This window comes from Hipposideros armiger, unplaced genomic scaffold (assembly GCF_001890085.2).
Source record: "Hipposideros armiger isolate ML-2016 unplaced genomic scaffold, ASM189008v1 scaffold_1889, whole genome shotgun sequence".
NCBI classification, from domain to species: Eukaryota; Metazoa; Chordata; class Mammalia; order Chiroptera; family Hipposideridae; genus Hipposideros; species Hipposideros armiger.
The window spans coordinates 1-14525 of NW_017733239.1; the positions used below are offsets into that span (position 1 = coordinate 1).

Consider the following 14525-nt stretch of genomic DNA (forward strand, 5'->3'; position numbering starts at 1 on the left):
GGGAAGGGGTGTTGTGCCCCCTGAGAGGTGAAGGCAAACCGCAGATGAGACTGCTGAAGTAGGCACTGAACAGGATGTGTGAACCCAATCCAGAGGAGCGAAATAGTTACCAGTTGTTGATTGAATAGAATTAGTAATTTTAATAATATTGGCTATTGGGTATGGGGACCCTGATGGCTGGAACGTCAGAATTAAGGGTGTGGTAATCCACTAGGAGGGGCCCTTTATATTTTCCAGATTTAAGAACAGGCAAGATTGGGCTGTGAAATAGCGAAGCGGTGGGAATAATCACCCATTTATTAGTTGTTTCACGTTATAAGTTTTAATCCTTTGAAGTCCCTAGTTCAACTTACATTGGGCCAAATTAACAATGTCATCTGAGGGGGTCCATGAGGCCCCATTTTATCAGGTCAATTTGTAAGTGTCGAAGACTTAATTTATTACGTTACAGCCTCTATGCCCAATATGGGATATTTTAGGTCATGGGAACTATGAAGATGGGAAATTGAGGTAAGGCCACAGTTGAAGGGGGTGGGGTGGGAGGGGCATACCTATTTTTCCTTTTTTGAAACACTTAGTTACCTTCTTAAAATTATAGGGGGCACAGTGTTTAAATTTAGTGGGCTCCCCAGGTGTAACTGTAATTTGAGCCCCAGTGTTAGTTATGAAGCTTCGCCAGCTGGTGCATTTTAGCAAATGGTAAAGTGAGTTCAGAACTTACAGGCACAAAAGCCAATCAGTGCCCTTTCAGTCACTTCTGCTGTATAGATTCTTTAGTATGAAATGTTTTTATTTAATTATATGTTATATATACATATACACAGTTTCCCTATTACATAGTTATGTTAAAATATTATATCCATGTACATATACACAATTTATTTAATCATGTTTTACTTTCTCCCCCTGTATTGAGGGGTTTGTCGTTGCTTTTTATTTATTTAATTTATTTATTTACTTATTTATTTTTTAATTGGTGGTGTGGGGTGGGTGGGTGGTGTTGCTTTTTAAATCAATAAGCAGTCCAGGGCTAATGGCGTGATGCTAGACCTGTTGCTCAGCACATAAGTTTCAAAGTTACCCTCCACTCCCTTTTTCCTCTCTTTTAGGCTTTTAGTCCCTGAAGCTGAGGTTTTTAGGTTCTGTCTCCGGCTGATAAGAAGGGAAACCAGCCCTTTGCTCTCTCCCGGGAGGCCCCTGTCCTCCACAGAAGAATTAGACCTCTCATCCCCACTTTTTCTTTTCTTAAACAAAATCCTTTAGAATTGCTTGTATCTGGGGGCGGCTAAAATATTTCCTGTGTGGCCTCCCGTCTGTTGCTGGCCACCTCCTTTTCCATTTTTTGGAGGGGTGGGTGGTTACTCGATAAGCTCCTGGTGGCCCCGAGAGGCTGCTGCTGTGAGTGCCACCTCCCTCTCCAGGGTGTCCCAATCAACCTCGGAGGGGCCGGGTTCTGCATCCAAGAGTGCGATGGGGGCCTCAGCTTCATCTGCTAAATTTGTTGTTTTGTGTCCGCTTTTTCCTTAAACGCTGAGCCACCGGTCTCCGGGGGGTGGGACCCATGGTGCCCCGAAGGATTGGAGACAAAAAGTGACAGCAGTAGAGCAAGGGCTGCTGCAGCCACCCTCCTGGGGCACCACCGTGAGCCCCCCTTGAAGGATGCTCATTATGGTGACAGGGCACCTGGAAAGGCAGCAGTCATTGGGTGAGAGAGACGCTTCAAAGGGCAGCCATGCAAAACCAGTCTACCCCAGGGGACTCTTCTCCCACTGGGAGAAGTCAGCGTGCTTAGTAACTATGAAGGCACATGATTCAGGGATTCCTGACTGACAGCCGCAGCAGTAACGGGCTGGACCTGGAAGTGCAGGTGGAGCTTTCTCATATCAGGGCTTTCTCTTTCATCTGAGCAGATGCTATCACAGTCACCGTGAACTTGGGCTTTGCAACCACTCTGGAGCCAAGCGGATTGTAGACAGCTCTATGCACTGTCCTTCACTTAAACACCATGTTTCCTCCAGGAGGGGTCAGGCAGTGTCCCCCGTGTTTCAGTCTGGCCAAGGGAAGGGCTGAAACAGCGAAGGTGGTGGCGAGGAAGGGGGTGAAGATGTATATCACGGGGAGCTGGCGAATTATTAAATGAGTAGGAGGTCATCCTCTCGGGGAGAAGTGGGGCAGTTTTGTTTGTCCTGCTGAGGGAAGGAGTGAGAAGTTGCAAGGGCCTCACCCCAGGAAGACGGGGCTATGGGGCTCTGTAAGCTGCAGGCTTTGAGCACTGTGGGGATGAGAGGACAGGAGAACAATCTCAGCTGCAAACCCTTTTAAAACTGGCAGTGAGGGAGTGCTCGCCCTGTAGTTCTATGAGCCCTGGGATCAAATGCAGTTGGGATTGGAAGGGCTGCAAGGATCTTCTAGTCTTTCTGGTTCTGAGACTTGTTTCTGGGGCCAGTGCTGTTGATGTCATATCACCGTGTTCCTGAGGTAGGCTGTGGCATCTTTGTGGCTGGGGATTCACAGAAATATGCTTTTGGTCACTTGAAGAACTCCTTCAGGGCCGGCCAAATTGCCACAGCGTCGTAGAGTGAAGAATGTAAACTCAGTGATGTGGGGTTTTTTTGGCCTCAAGAATCAGGTTTTTGGAAACCAAAATGCCAGCTGGCCTAGGTGGGAGGCTCAGCTGGGAATCTGCTTTTAACATAACGCCCAAGGTGGATAGCATGCCTGAAGTTTCTTTTCAGGACAGAGTGGTCCTGGGTTATTTCTTAGCTTTTCACGGGAAGGGAGAGGCCTGGACGCACTGTGATGAAAGCCACACGCTGTGTATCTGTTCCTGAGAACACCTGAGCAGAGGCTCATTTCTACCATATAAACCAGCATTTCTTTCTGTGTTTTCCTCACAAAAGAGGGAGGTTATGTCTAAATCTACGACCGGCAGATGGGGACAAACCTTTTCACAATGGTGGATTTTCATTTGTGCTTCCAATTTATTGATGTGGAATATGAAATTGCCATCGCCGATGGAGGAGACAATAGTTGCTTCAACAGGAGTTGTAAGACATTTATTAGAAGAAAGAGAAGGTGACCCATTCTCCCCCACCAACAGGTGTCTGCAGGCCAAACGGTGCAGAAGGAATGAAATGAAGAAGTAGCAGTCATAGCACGGGCTTTTTTTTTTTTTTAATTGGGGAAACTGTGTGTTTTTCCAGAACCCATCAGCTCAAGTCAAGTAGTCGTCTCAATCTAGTTGTGGAGGGCACATCTCAGTGGCCTATGTGGGGATCGAACCGGCAACCTTGGTGTTGTGAGCACTGCGCCCTAACCAACTGAGCTAACCAGCTGCCCCCATAACATATGCTTTTTAAGTGACATGTAACAAGGTTATGTGATTGGGGTAGAGTCAAAAATCATCATCCAGAAACCCAGATATTAGGCCTAGAGGGTGAAACTTACAGGACTGGTTTTACGGCCATCACAGAGGTTCTCAAATGCTAAGCGTAACCAGCCCACTGCCCCCAACCCAGAGGGAAGAAAGGCAGTGCTTTGGGCTCTGCAGGTGGACTGCTTTACTGAACAGGCTGCTGAGACCACTGAATTTGGGGTGAGTGACTGCTAGGACCAAGGGGGGGCCTGAAGCTGTGTCACCTGTCTCTTCATCACGTGTCTTGATTGCAGGTGGGCCCTCTGTGCCACTCCCGTGTTGGCTTGGTAATAAAACGATGTGGCAGTGACATCACTCAGGCCCTTGCCGTCACCCTCGGTCCCGAGCTTACAGGCTATGTGGTCTGGCCAGTCTCACTTCTAACCCCCATACTTCCTTAACCTCTTCCAAAAGGAGACGCAAGATTCATTTTGGTCCAAAGGAAGTATGCTTCAGAAACAAAAAAAAGTCTTCTTTTATTAAAACAACGCCTACAAAGTGTTCACATGGCTCCTGCGTTTTGCCTCCGCTGCTCCCAGCTCAGACGCAGCACTTGGCCTTCCCACTGTAACAGGCGCCATCAACCCTGGTAAAGAGCGGGCACGGGGAAAAGTTACAGGTGCCCCCCTTTTTGGCACATTGGTATTCTGGGTATCTGTGGAAGAGACCTGAAAAGAGGCCATCACCTGTAAGAAGGAAAAGAAAATGCTTCAGACTCATGGCTTGCAGCCAGAATGACTTTAGAACACTTGGTGAAGCAGGACAGGCAGCTCTTTGCAAAGCACCTCTGAGAGTTTTCTCTTCCAAGAAATTGGCCCTCATTTGACCACCGGGGCTGCTCATGAAAAGGCGTCTGAAGACCTCCCTTAATCTGAGGTCTGTATCACCTGTCTGAGGTCTATGCCAGATGAGGCCCAACAAAAGCTGACAGTGAACAGCTGGGCTCTGAACGGGGTTTTTCTTCTGCCCAGAGAGCTTTAAGGTGTGCAGAGTTCAAGTTGGTCCCCAAATCAGTGTTCTACCATATTGTACTGCTGTGTCCTAACACACATCTTGTTTCACAGACTCAAGCGTATTCCTAACGCCACGAGCACACCCTAACCTCTCCTCCGCCTGTGCTGTTAGCTATACCATTCCGTCCACCTTGCATCCCTTCCCCCCACCTTCCCTATCACTATGTTGCCTAGATCTATGGTCCTTTAATGTCAGGTTTAAATGACGGCTGCTCTACAGAGCTTTCCCCATTTTCTCCAGTTGGAATTTATTCTGCCCTCCTCCCAGTAGCACAGGATCTCCTAATCAGAAGGTCTGCAGGCTAGTTGTCTCCTGTATCCAGACCCAAACAAAGCTGCCCTACAGTATTCCTGGTGAGTGACTCTCAACTCAAGCCATTGTTTTGCATGGATAGGTGCTATGGACTGAATTGTGCACCCCCTACAAATTCATATGTTGAAAGTCTTGACCAGCCAATACGTCAGAATGTGACTGTATTTGGAAATGGGGTGATTTAAAGAGGTGATTAAGGTTAAATATGGTCAAACGAGTGTTCCCTAATCGAATATGACTGGTGTTCATGTAAGGAGCGGAAATTTGGACACACAAAGGGACCTGAGGGGTGTGTGCACACAGAGGAAAAACCACATCAGGCTGCAGAAACGGTGGCCGTCTACAAGATAAGGAGGGACGTCTCAGGAGAAACCTAACCTGCTGACACTTTGAACCTGAGCTTCTGGCCTCCAGAACTGTGAGAGAAGAAAATTTTGTTGTTTAAGGGACACACACTGTGGTACTCTATTATGGCAGTCCCAGCTGACTAACACAATAGGCCATCACCACCCTGGAAAACAGTACATTTTAATGTCATGTATCTGCTTGTTGGAAAGATGGTTTTCATATCGACTGAAGTTGTCTTGTTATTTAATCTGTAGCCCTGTTGCAGCTACCTCATCCGATCTAGAACTGTGGGTGTCTGGTGACTAGACATTTGGCAATGTTTGGGGGACATTGTTGGTTGTTACAAATGTGAGGGTGTGGGGAGGGTGTTATTGGCACCTAGTGGGTAGAAGCCAGAGGTGTTGCTAGATACGTACAGTGCACAGAACAGCCCTCATAACAGAGAATTATCTGGACTAAGACGTCAATAACACCAAGGGTGAGAAACCGTGGTCTAGACTGGTGGTTCTCCATGCTGCATACACATGAAAATCATCTGGGATACTCTTACAAATATTAAGATAATTGTTCTGGGGTGGAGTCTATGTACCAGTATTTTAAATAACTCAGATGAATCTAGACAGTCCAAAAGGAACTAAACAAGTGAATTTAGCAAGTTTGCTGTATAAGAGATCAATATATAAATAAATAAATAAATAAATAAATAAATAAAACATATATACATACATACATACATAAGTTTACTTCTATATACTAGCAACTATCAGAAAAAATAAAATTAAAAGAAAAACACCACATAGACTTGCACAGACTATCAAATGCCTAGTTATAAATCTCAGAAAACATGTGCAATATAGATGGCTATATCTACATACAAGATATACAATGTTTTTTGATAAGTTCATGAAGACCTAAATAAGTGAACATGCTATATTTAAGCATTGGAAGATTAATTATTTTTAAAATGTTAATTCTCCTCAAATTAACCTGTAGATTTCACCCACTACCATGAAAATCCCAAGAGATTCTTTCAGTGAAACTTGACAAGCTGATCTTAAAATTTACATGAAAATTCAAAGGCCCAAGACACTCTTGGAGAAGAAGGTAGAAGGACTCGCTTTACTGGATTTTGAGACTAATTATAGAGCCACTGTAATTAGACTGTGTGTTGAAAACACAGGGCAGACACACAGACAAATGGAACAGAACAGAGTACGAAGGCCAAGGCATTTAGGGAGGATTGATGTGTGAGAGCCGTGGCTCAGCAGAGCAGTGGAGGAAAACGGTGTTTGAGGTTGTTTGTTCTGGGACACTTGGATATTCATATTGAGAAAAACTCCACCCTTAACTCAGATCTCACACACACACACACACACACACACACACACACACACACACACACACCATTGCCAGATGGATTATAAGCCTAAATGTAAAAGACAAAGCAATAAGCTCTCAGAAGACAATAGTGAAAATTTTCTTCATGCCTTTGGGTTAAAAAACAATTTCTTAAGATGCAAAGAGAACTAACCCTAAAGGAAAAGATATGGTGCATTTAGCCTCGTTAAAATAATAATTAAAACCTCTGTCTAAGGAAAGTTTTCATTAAGAGAGAAAAAAAAATCAAGGCACAAAGTAGAAGATATTTGTATTGCTGATGGCTTCTAAGGACTAGTATGCAGACTGTATGAAGAACTCCTACAAATAATTAAGAAAAGACATAATCTGATGAAAATTATGGGCAGAAGACAATGAGACATTTCACAAAATATATTCAAGCGGCCAGTAACTATACACAAAAGTGCTCACCGTATTATTTATCAGGGGAAATGCAAATTAAAACTTCAATGAGATACCACTACACTGACCAGATGTCTAAAATTGGAAAATGATTACCATTATCAAGTGTTGGCCTGAATCTGGAGCAACGGGATCTCTCATTCAGTGATTGCGAGAGTGTAAATTAGCACAGTTTGGCATTCTCTGTTAAAATCAAATATAAGCGTTTCCCACGGTTCAGCCATGCCACCGCCTCTTGGTTTCCAGCTGCTTGAAATGCATGCACACACCACGCTATGTTATTCAGTCTGAACGTGCACATGGTAAAAGTGTAAGAAATATAAGACGTTATAACACAAGAGATAAACCGTGGTTCCCCTTGGGGGAAGGAGGGGGTTGTGACTGACAGCCTAGGGGAGGGCATCCTAAGTGCCAGCCACGCCCCACATCTTGGTTTATATTGTGGTTACAGGGGTGCTTTCTTTATAATTTATTAAGTCATGCATTCTATTTTGTGCACTTTTCTAGATGCATGATATATTTTACAATAAAAACAAAAAACAAAACGAGTTGCTTCTGGAAAGGTCTTGTGCACACCCCTTGCACTACAGCCGTCCTGTGCTATGGAGAGTTTCCAGTGTCCCCTCTCGTCACGGCCTTGCTCCACCGCTGTCCACTCCCTGGGCACCGGCGCTCCTGGGGCAGCTCACAGCCCTGCCCTTCTCCTCTTCCCTGAACTTGTGCTCACTCTTGTCGTGGTCCTCACTACGCTGGCCTGAGAAATACAGTCCCACACATCATTTCGTGGCCTCTGGAGCACCATGAAACAGTCACTCAGGGAAGAGAAAGCTCACTGAAGGGCGAGAAGGAATGAGGAGAAGGCGGGCAGTGGGGGCAGGCCTGCGGGGAAATCTGGTTTGTGCCGGTTGCCACGCGAGCCGCTAAGAGCACAACTATTTCAGATGTACATTTATTAGGCCAGTGACAGCCGCCGTGTCAATAGTCCTGCATAGCTGCAAACGTAACACCGACCGTTTTTCTAGTCAAGCGTAACAATACGTGTTGGTGAAATAAAGGATGCCTGTGATGATGAAGTAGCGGGGAACTAGCTAGGAGATATGGGCCAGTGGGTCCGACATGGGAGAAAATGGTGGGGTGAGGAAGCATCTAGAGCAGCAGGCACAGGAGAGTCACCAGGAAATAAATCTGCAGGAAGGAGCGGACAACCTTCAAAGCTACCGAGATCAAACATAACCTGCGCAAGTCGGATGGTGGTGGTTCAAGGAAGAGCAGCTTAGAAAGACTGCACAGAAGATACGTTGGAAACGCTGAGAGCGGCCTTTGCGCTTTGTATAAAAGAGCCCCGAGAATGAGAGCCGTACAGGGGATGAGAGACAGGAACAGGGGAGAATCTGAGAGCCGAGTGTGGTGCTCAGGCTGTCGATAACGGAACTCGGTCTCGGTCATTCGACTCCGAAGTGCGGCCACCAAGGCTGGCTTCATGTCGCACAATTAGAGCTACAAGCTGAGGTTTTGGAACAGCGTTAGAAGGGAAAATCGGAGAGCTGTTGACTAAAATATACATTTCTTGTACTAAAAGACCACCGAGCTGAGGCAGGAGCAACTTGCCAAATGACACAGGTTTTGGAGAAGATGGGCCCAAACTTGTCCACTGTCAGGACATGCCAGCACAGCCAGCAGTAAAAGGACAGGCCTGAAAAGGTCCAGGAGCCGGGACAGGGTGACGTGACCCATCGAGGTGAGATGTGTGAGGAACAAACACAGATACCGATACGAGGGAGCGCAAGAATGCAAGCTAGATTTTTGCAACACTTGTTGGACAGTCCCTCCCCTGCCGTGACCCACACCTGGACTTGGCACTGTGAGACTGCTCACAGGTGAGCAATTAGCTTATCAGAGCCCTCTGGGCCTTGGCAAGTCTGCCAAGGCCCTCTCTCTGGTCAAGGACAAGGTGGCTGGTTGGCAGTCGTGCCAAGGAAGAGCTGCCCACGAGTCAGTGGGTTCCCCCGCAGTGCCAGCCGTGAAACAGAGGCTGCTTGTCAGCTTAGGAGCGGAGCTGGCCGGGTTCCAGTAAGCAGCAGAGACCGCCGAGGATCAGCCTTCATTCCTGTGAATCTTAAAGCTATCGGGGGACAGAAGTCAAATAGACCAGCCTCTCCTGCACAACAACAGATCTCCAAACCAAACCAGAGCCGAGCCCTTCGGCTGCAGACAAGTAACCTGTGAAGTCCCCGAAACCACGAAACTCACGCTGGCCGTGGATAATCAGCAATGCCTCTTACTAGGTTCATGAACGCTTTCCTTTCGTTCCTGTCTAGATCATTCTTGAGATACATTTGTGTGCCTGGCAATGTATCCAGGGGGCTTTGGGAAGCGAGTGGAAAGAATGTAGAGCTGGGAGTCAGAGCTGGAGTCTCTGTTCGTGGTTTGCTGGCCGGGCATTTGAAAAGTCAACTGCTCTGAGATCCACTACTGAACAAAAAAAATCTATAAAATAGGGAATAAAATCTAAAATGGAGGCTCCTACCGCTAGTCATCCCTGCATGATCAGGGGATGCTTCGTATCTGATGTGTGTGAGGACCACTTTGTCTGTGTGTTGCTAGCCAGGTGTCTCTGTCAGCCTGGTTTGGGGCCATGGGGGCTGCGGAGGCCATGGAGAGCATGTTTTCTAGATGGGATTCGGAGGCTGTGGCGGCCACATTCCTGGCGGCTGTTGCCAGAGGTCTGATAGGGCCAGGAATTCGGGCCAGCAGGTTGGGGTGGGGATGACAGAGTGAGACACTCAGGTGTGGGCAAGGCGGGCGGGGAGATTAAGGGTCACAGAAGGTTGGAGCTGGGAGTCGTTTTGCTTCCTGCCCCGTTTTCCAGGAGAGGAAACCGAGGCCCAGCTCCCGGGAAGGCACACGGTGTCCCGAGGGAAAGGACGGAAGGATACTGAGGAATGACTGGAGCCTTTATCGTGGGTCTGGTTAATTTTGCTCTACAGAACTGCTGACCACCCGGGGGAAAGTGCAGGCGTAAGAGAGATGGCTCTGTCTAGGGGACAAGTGACCTTGCTGTCCGCTGTCTCCACACTGCCACAAACTAGTCTCTTAAGCCATTTCTGGTCCTATCACTTTCCCAGTTTATAAACCTTTCAGGGCTCCCCCGACCCCAGATGCATTTCTTGCCTTGTGAGTCCTCACTTGCCCTGACCCCAGGCTGACCCTGGTCCCCCCACCAGTCCTCCCAGCCCCCGGGTACACTCTGCGCCTAGGGAGGCGTGTGGTGCCGGCGCTGGAGCTGATGGCCTGGGTCTGAGTCCTTGCCCCTGTCTCTGATCAGCCATGTGACTTTGGCCAAGTTATTAATCCACAAAATGGGGATAATGCTTCTGTGTTCCCCATGGGGGCGCTGTGGGGTCTCGATGAAAAGTGAGAGCTATTGTTTTTTATTTCCCTTCATCTCTGGCCTGTCCCACCTGATGCCCCTTCCATCTGGTTTGTCCTTGCTCCCAAGGCCTTCTCACCTTTCCCTCACTCAATTCAGGGCTGTAAATTCAGACCCCAGCAGATGACATAAGCCCGTGGCGGGGGGCTGAGGTGAGGCCGTAGGGAGTGGTGGGGCCTGCGGTGACGTGGCGAGCCAGGGCCCATCCCCAGAGGAGCTGCCACTATTTAGTTGAGGCTCACTGTGCCCAGGGAGGAATGCTGACATCTTTTTTGTGTGTGTTTTCGAGAGAAGATAAAAATCTGAATTTTCTGTGCATACCCTGAGTTTCAAATGTCAAGAAAAAATTGTTATTATTATTATTTAAATGCCATGAACGCCAGAACGACGTCCCCTTTTCTCATCACTGCTCAGCTTCCTCAGGAAAGCCTCCTGGCCCCATGTGACCAGGCCAGCCCCCATGGTCACATGCTCCCCCAGCACGCTGTGCCTCACAGCATTTCACAATACGATGGTAATTAGGTAGTTAATTATACAATTGGGGTTTCTTGCCCTGTTCTGCTCCTAGAATGTAAAGCCATGAGGTCAAGGGCTGTGCTTTCCTGGCTTCTCCCCACTTCCCAGGGCAAGGCCTGCACAGAGCAGCTGTTCACTAAATATTTGCCGAGTCAGTCAGTGAACAGCCTCAAACTATCACGATGTCTAAACACCTTGGCTGGGTCCTCATCTAGCTGATTCAAGGACCTGAGTCACCATGTCATTTTGACATCATTCTGTCTTCACCGAAAGACCATTTGTATCAGATAAATGTGGGCAACTCATTTTTTTTTTCTTTTCTGATAGGGACAAAAACTGTTAAAAGAAAGTGTCAAGTCCTGATTTCCTGCAGTCACCACACAGCTCTGGTCTGCCTCAGCTCGTGTGTGCCTCGGTTTCCTCCTGTGAGACATGAGCTCTAACGGCCCTTCCAGGAAAGGGTGAACGGGAAGGCTTGTGCAGACGGGATTTCTGTGTTGTGAAAGGGCAGAGGACAGTAGCCTCGCGTGGGAGTGTCTGAGCTAGCGCTGTGTTTACTGCCCCGTAAGGTCAGCTAGTGTTTGTATAACGAATGACCAATAAGTGTAGCTGTTTCCACATATCCTTGGAAAGGGATGCTCGTAACCATCTTTAGACCTAATAGGCTGAAAATAATTCTCCATGTTGACATAGTGACTTTCAAACCTGTGTGTATTTGAACAGAACTGCTGTGAGACATTTTGCCGGCTACTCAGTGCAAACACACACATGCATACATGACCGAACCACAGTATAATAACACAGCATGGACACTTATGCATGGCATACTCTGGTAGACTAGAATAGAAATGTTCTTTGAAAAAACAGGGCTACCACTCTGTAACTTGATTGCCCGCCTTTCTCATGGGTTCCACCCGGAAACATTAAAAACTACATTCGAATACTTGCATACCCAGTTTTCAGGTGGGGAAACTGAGGCACCATTGGAGGAAATTAGGCATATCTGATAGAGTGATGGCTTGGAGAAAAGCACGACTGACTTTTTCAGAGCTCTATGCTTTTAGAATCACCTGCCACAGCCTGCTCATTTGCAGATGTGAGAATGTGTGACTTGCTCAAGGTCACTGTGAGTCACAGGGCTGGCATAAAACGTGTCCCCCAATTCCTCCTGAAGGTACCACCTTCTCTTATGTTAGGGACACTGCTGCTTTGACCCTGAGGAGCTGGAGTCTTCTGGTCCACAGAGTGCTCCCCTCCCATGTACCGGGGAGATTGCCCACCCTGGAGAACACGAATGGCTTCCTCAAGGACGGCCTCAGATGGCTTGTGAGTCCCTGAGTGCCTGCACACAGGTGAGTCAAGGCACCAGTGAGCTGGCTTTGTGGGAGGGGCAGGCGGCACTTGCTTGCAGCAGGGCACCTGGGAGGCCCCACCCAGTGACCTGGGGGGAGACCGGGCTGGCACTCTGCACCTCTCCCAGCTGGGTAAGAAGCTGGCCTCTCTAGTCTCACAGGTAGAGGAGGCAGTCCCCTTCCACAGAGGGTATTTTCTAGATGTCCAACACCTGAGAGGTGCTGGCAGCTGCCTGGGACTGGCCCCCCACCCCTGCCAAGTGCAGAGGGCATGGAGCCTGAGGGGCAGCCAGGGAGCAAGACATGCACCCATCCTTCCTGCAGCTGGGTGGCCGCAGGGCATCCGCCTGGGGATGCCCTGACAAGCTCATTCCTAGCCAGTCTGGGGACAGCGCAGACCCCCAGGCTCGGCAGGCTACCCGCTGCCACAGCAGGCCACTCAGCCACTCAGCCTCAGGAAGCTTTCCTGGTGCCCCACCCTTAGGACACCAGGACAGAGAGGCAGCTGCCCTCACAGCTCACCTAGCCCAAGAGTTCCCAGCCCCAGGGCGAGAGTGCTTCAGCAGGTCCCCAAGCTCACCTGGGGCCACCTGGGCGAAGAGCAGGCAAAGAGGCAGCAACAGAAGGTAGAAAAGCCTCATTGTGGCTGCCAGGCTGGGCCACGATGACAGCAGAGGAAGGAGAGCTCCCTGGAGGCTGAGCAGGCGGGTTTCCAGAGGCTGGAGTGACACCGCCTTTATAGGCTGGGGTTGCACAATCGCTCAGATGGCTCTGAAGGGCGGTGCTGCGTCCGTGAGTGAAATTCCAATACAGAACCCTGCATGTCACTTGCCCCGAGTAGCTGCCAGTCATGTGGACACACTTTCCTCCATCTGGCTGCAGCTGGATTGAGCTCTCAGCCTGGAAACCTGGAGTCAGCTCTTTTTTTTTTTCCCCTAGGCTGAGGAGTTCTGATGGCGTTCCTGGAAAGGGGGGCTCACGCTCACCCCTTTGGGTGGCATGGCTCAGAAAACCCGTGGAGAAGCGGCCTCGGGGTAGCAGGGAGCCAGGTGGCCTGCCCGGCCGAAAGCAAGCCAGTGTCCTTCTCTTTAGTTGAACTGTGGTCCCCTGAAGAGGGCCCCAAACGTCACCGCCTTTCTTTATGAAAGCTGAGCGGGTTGTATCTCACTTCCCCTACAGGAATGGAGTTTTTTCAGGCCAGGGCTGTTCTGTCAATCTCCACTGCTGTGGTGGGCCTTCTCCTTGACTGGCCAACACCAACTTTGGTTTTTTTGTTTGTTTGGTTGTGTTGTTTTTCAATAATATGTCTCTCAATCTTTATAAGTCTATGGGCCTCTTCTATCACTTAATTTTTTGTTTTTATCAAGACTATTTCTTTTAGAGCAGTTTTAGAATCACAGCAACATTTAGGGGAAGGTATAGAGATACCCCATATATCCCCTGTACCCCATATGCACAGCCTCCCCGCCAAGTGGGACATCCCCACCAGCTGGGATGTTTGCTACAACTGATGAACTTGCATTGACATGTCATCACCCAGAGGCCACAGTTCACATCAGGATTCACTCTGGGTGTTGTATGTTCTTTGGGTTTGGATACATTTATGGTGACATGTACCCACCATTATAGCATCATACAGAATAGTTTCACTGCCCTAAAACCCCTCTGTGCCCCCCCTATGTACCTCTCTCCCAAATCCTGGCAGCCACGGATCTCTTTGCTGTCTCCACAGTTTTGCTTTTCCCAGAATGTCTTATAATTGGAATCATACAGTGTGTACCCTTTTCAGGTTGACTTCTTTCACTTAGCCATATGTCTTTTCAGGGCTTTATAGCACATTTCTTTTCAGTGCTGGAAATAACCTCTGGTGTGTATAAACCAGTTTGTTTATCCATCACCTATTGAAGGCTATGTTTGACTTCATGATGACTTTAAAGCTGCTATAAACATCCGTGTGCAGGTTTTTATGTGGACATAAGTTTACAACTCCTTGGGTAAATACCAAGGAACATGAATGCTGAATTGTGTGGCTAGAGTATGTTTAGTTTGTAGGAGGCCGCCAAACTGTCTTCCAGCATGGCTGCACCATTCTGCATCCCACCAGCGATGAGTGAGAGTTCTGCTGCTCCATGCACTCCCAGCGTTTGTGTGGTCAGTGCTCTAAACTTGGGCCATCCTCTTAGGTCTGTAGAGGCGTCTGACTGCTGTTGTAATTTGCGTGTCCCCCCGACGTTGGGAGGCCTGGGCTGTAGGCTGGGCTGAGTCTCACTGAACCACAAGGATGAGAATCTCAGTCTTCCAACCGTCAAACTGGGGTTTCAGCTAATACCTAAAGGTC

At 48.3% G+C, this 14525-nt stretch overlaps 1 long non-coding RNA gene across 1 annotated transcript; it reads right to left on the reverse strand.

The window, feature by feature from the left end:
- Positions 1-3863: 3863 nt before the first annotated feature.
- LOC109378344 (uncharacterized) lies at positions 3864-12933 on the reverse strand. The gene is made up of 2 exons (XR_002122976.1): positions 12768-12933; positions 3864-4101 (listed from the first exon to the last, which is right to left on the reverse strand). It is a non-coding gene; the product is annotated as an uncharacterized LOC109378344 (long non-coding RNA).
- Between the last annotated feature and the right edge of the window lie 1592 nt (positions 12934-14525).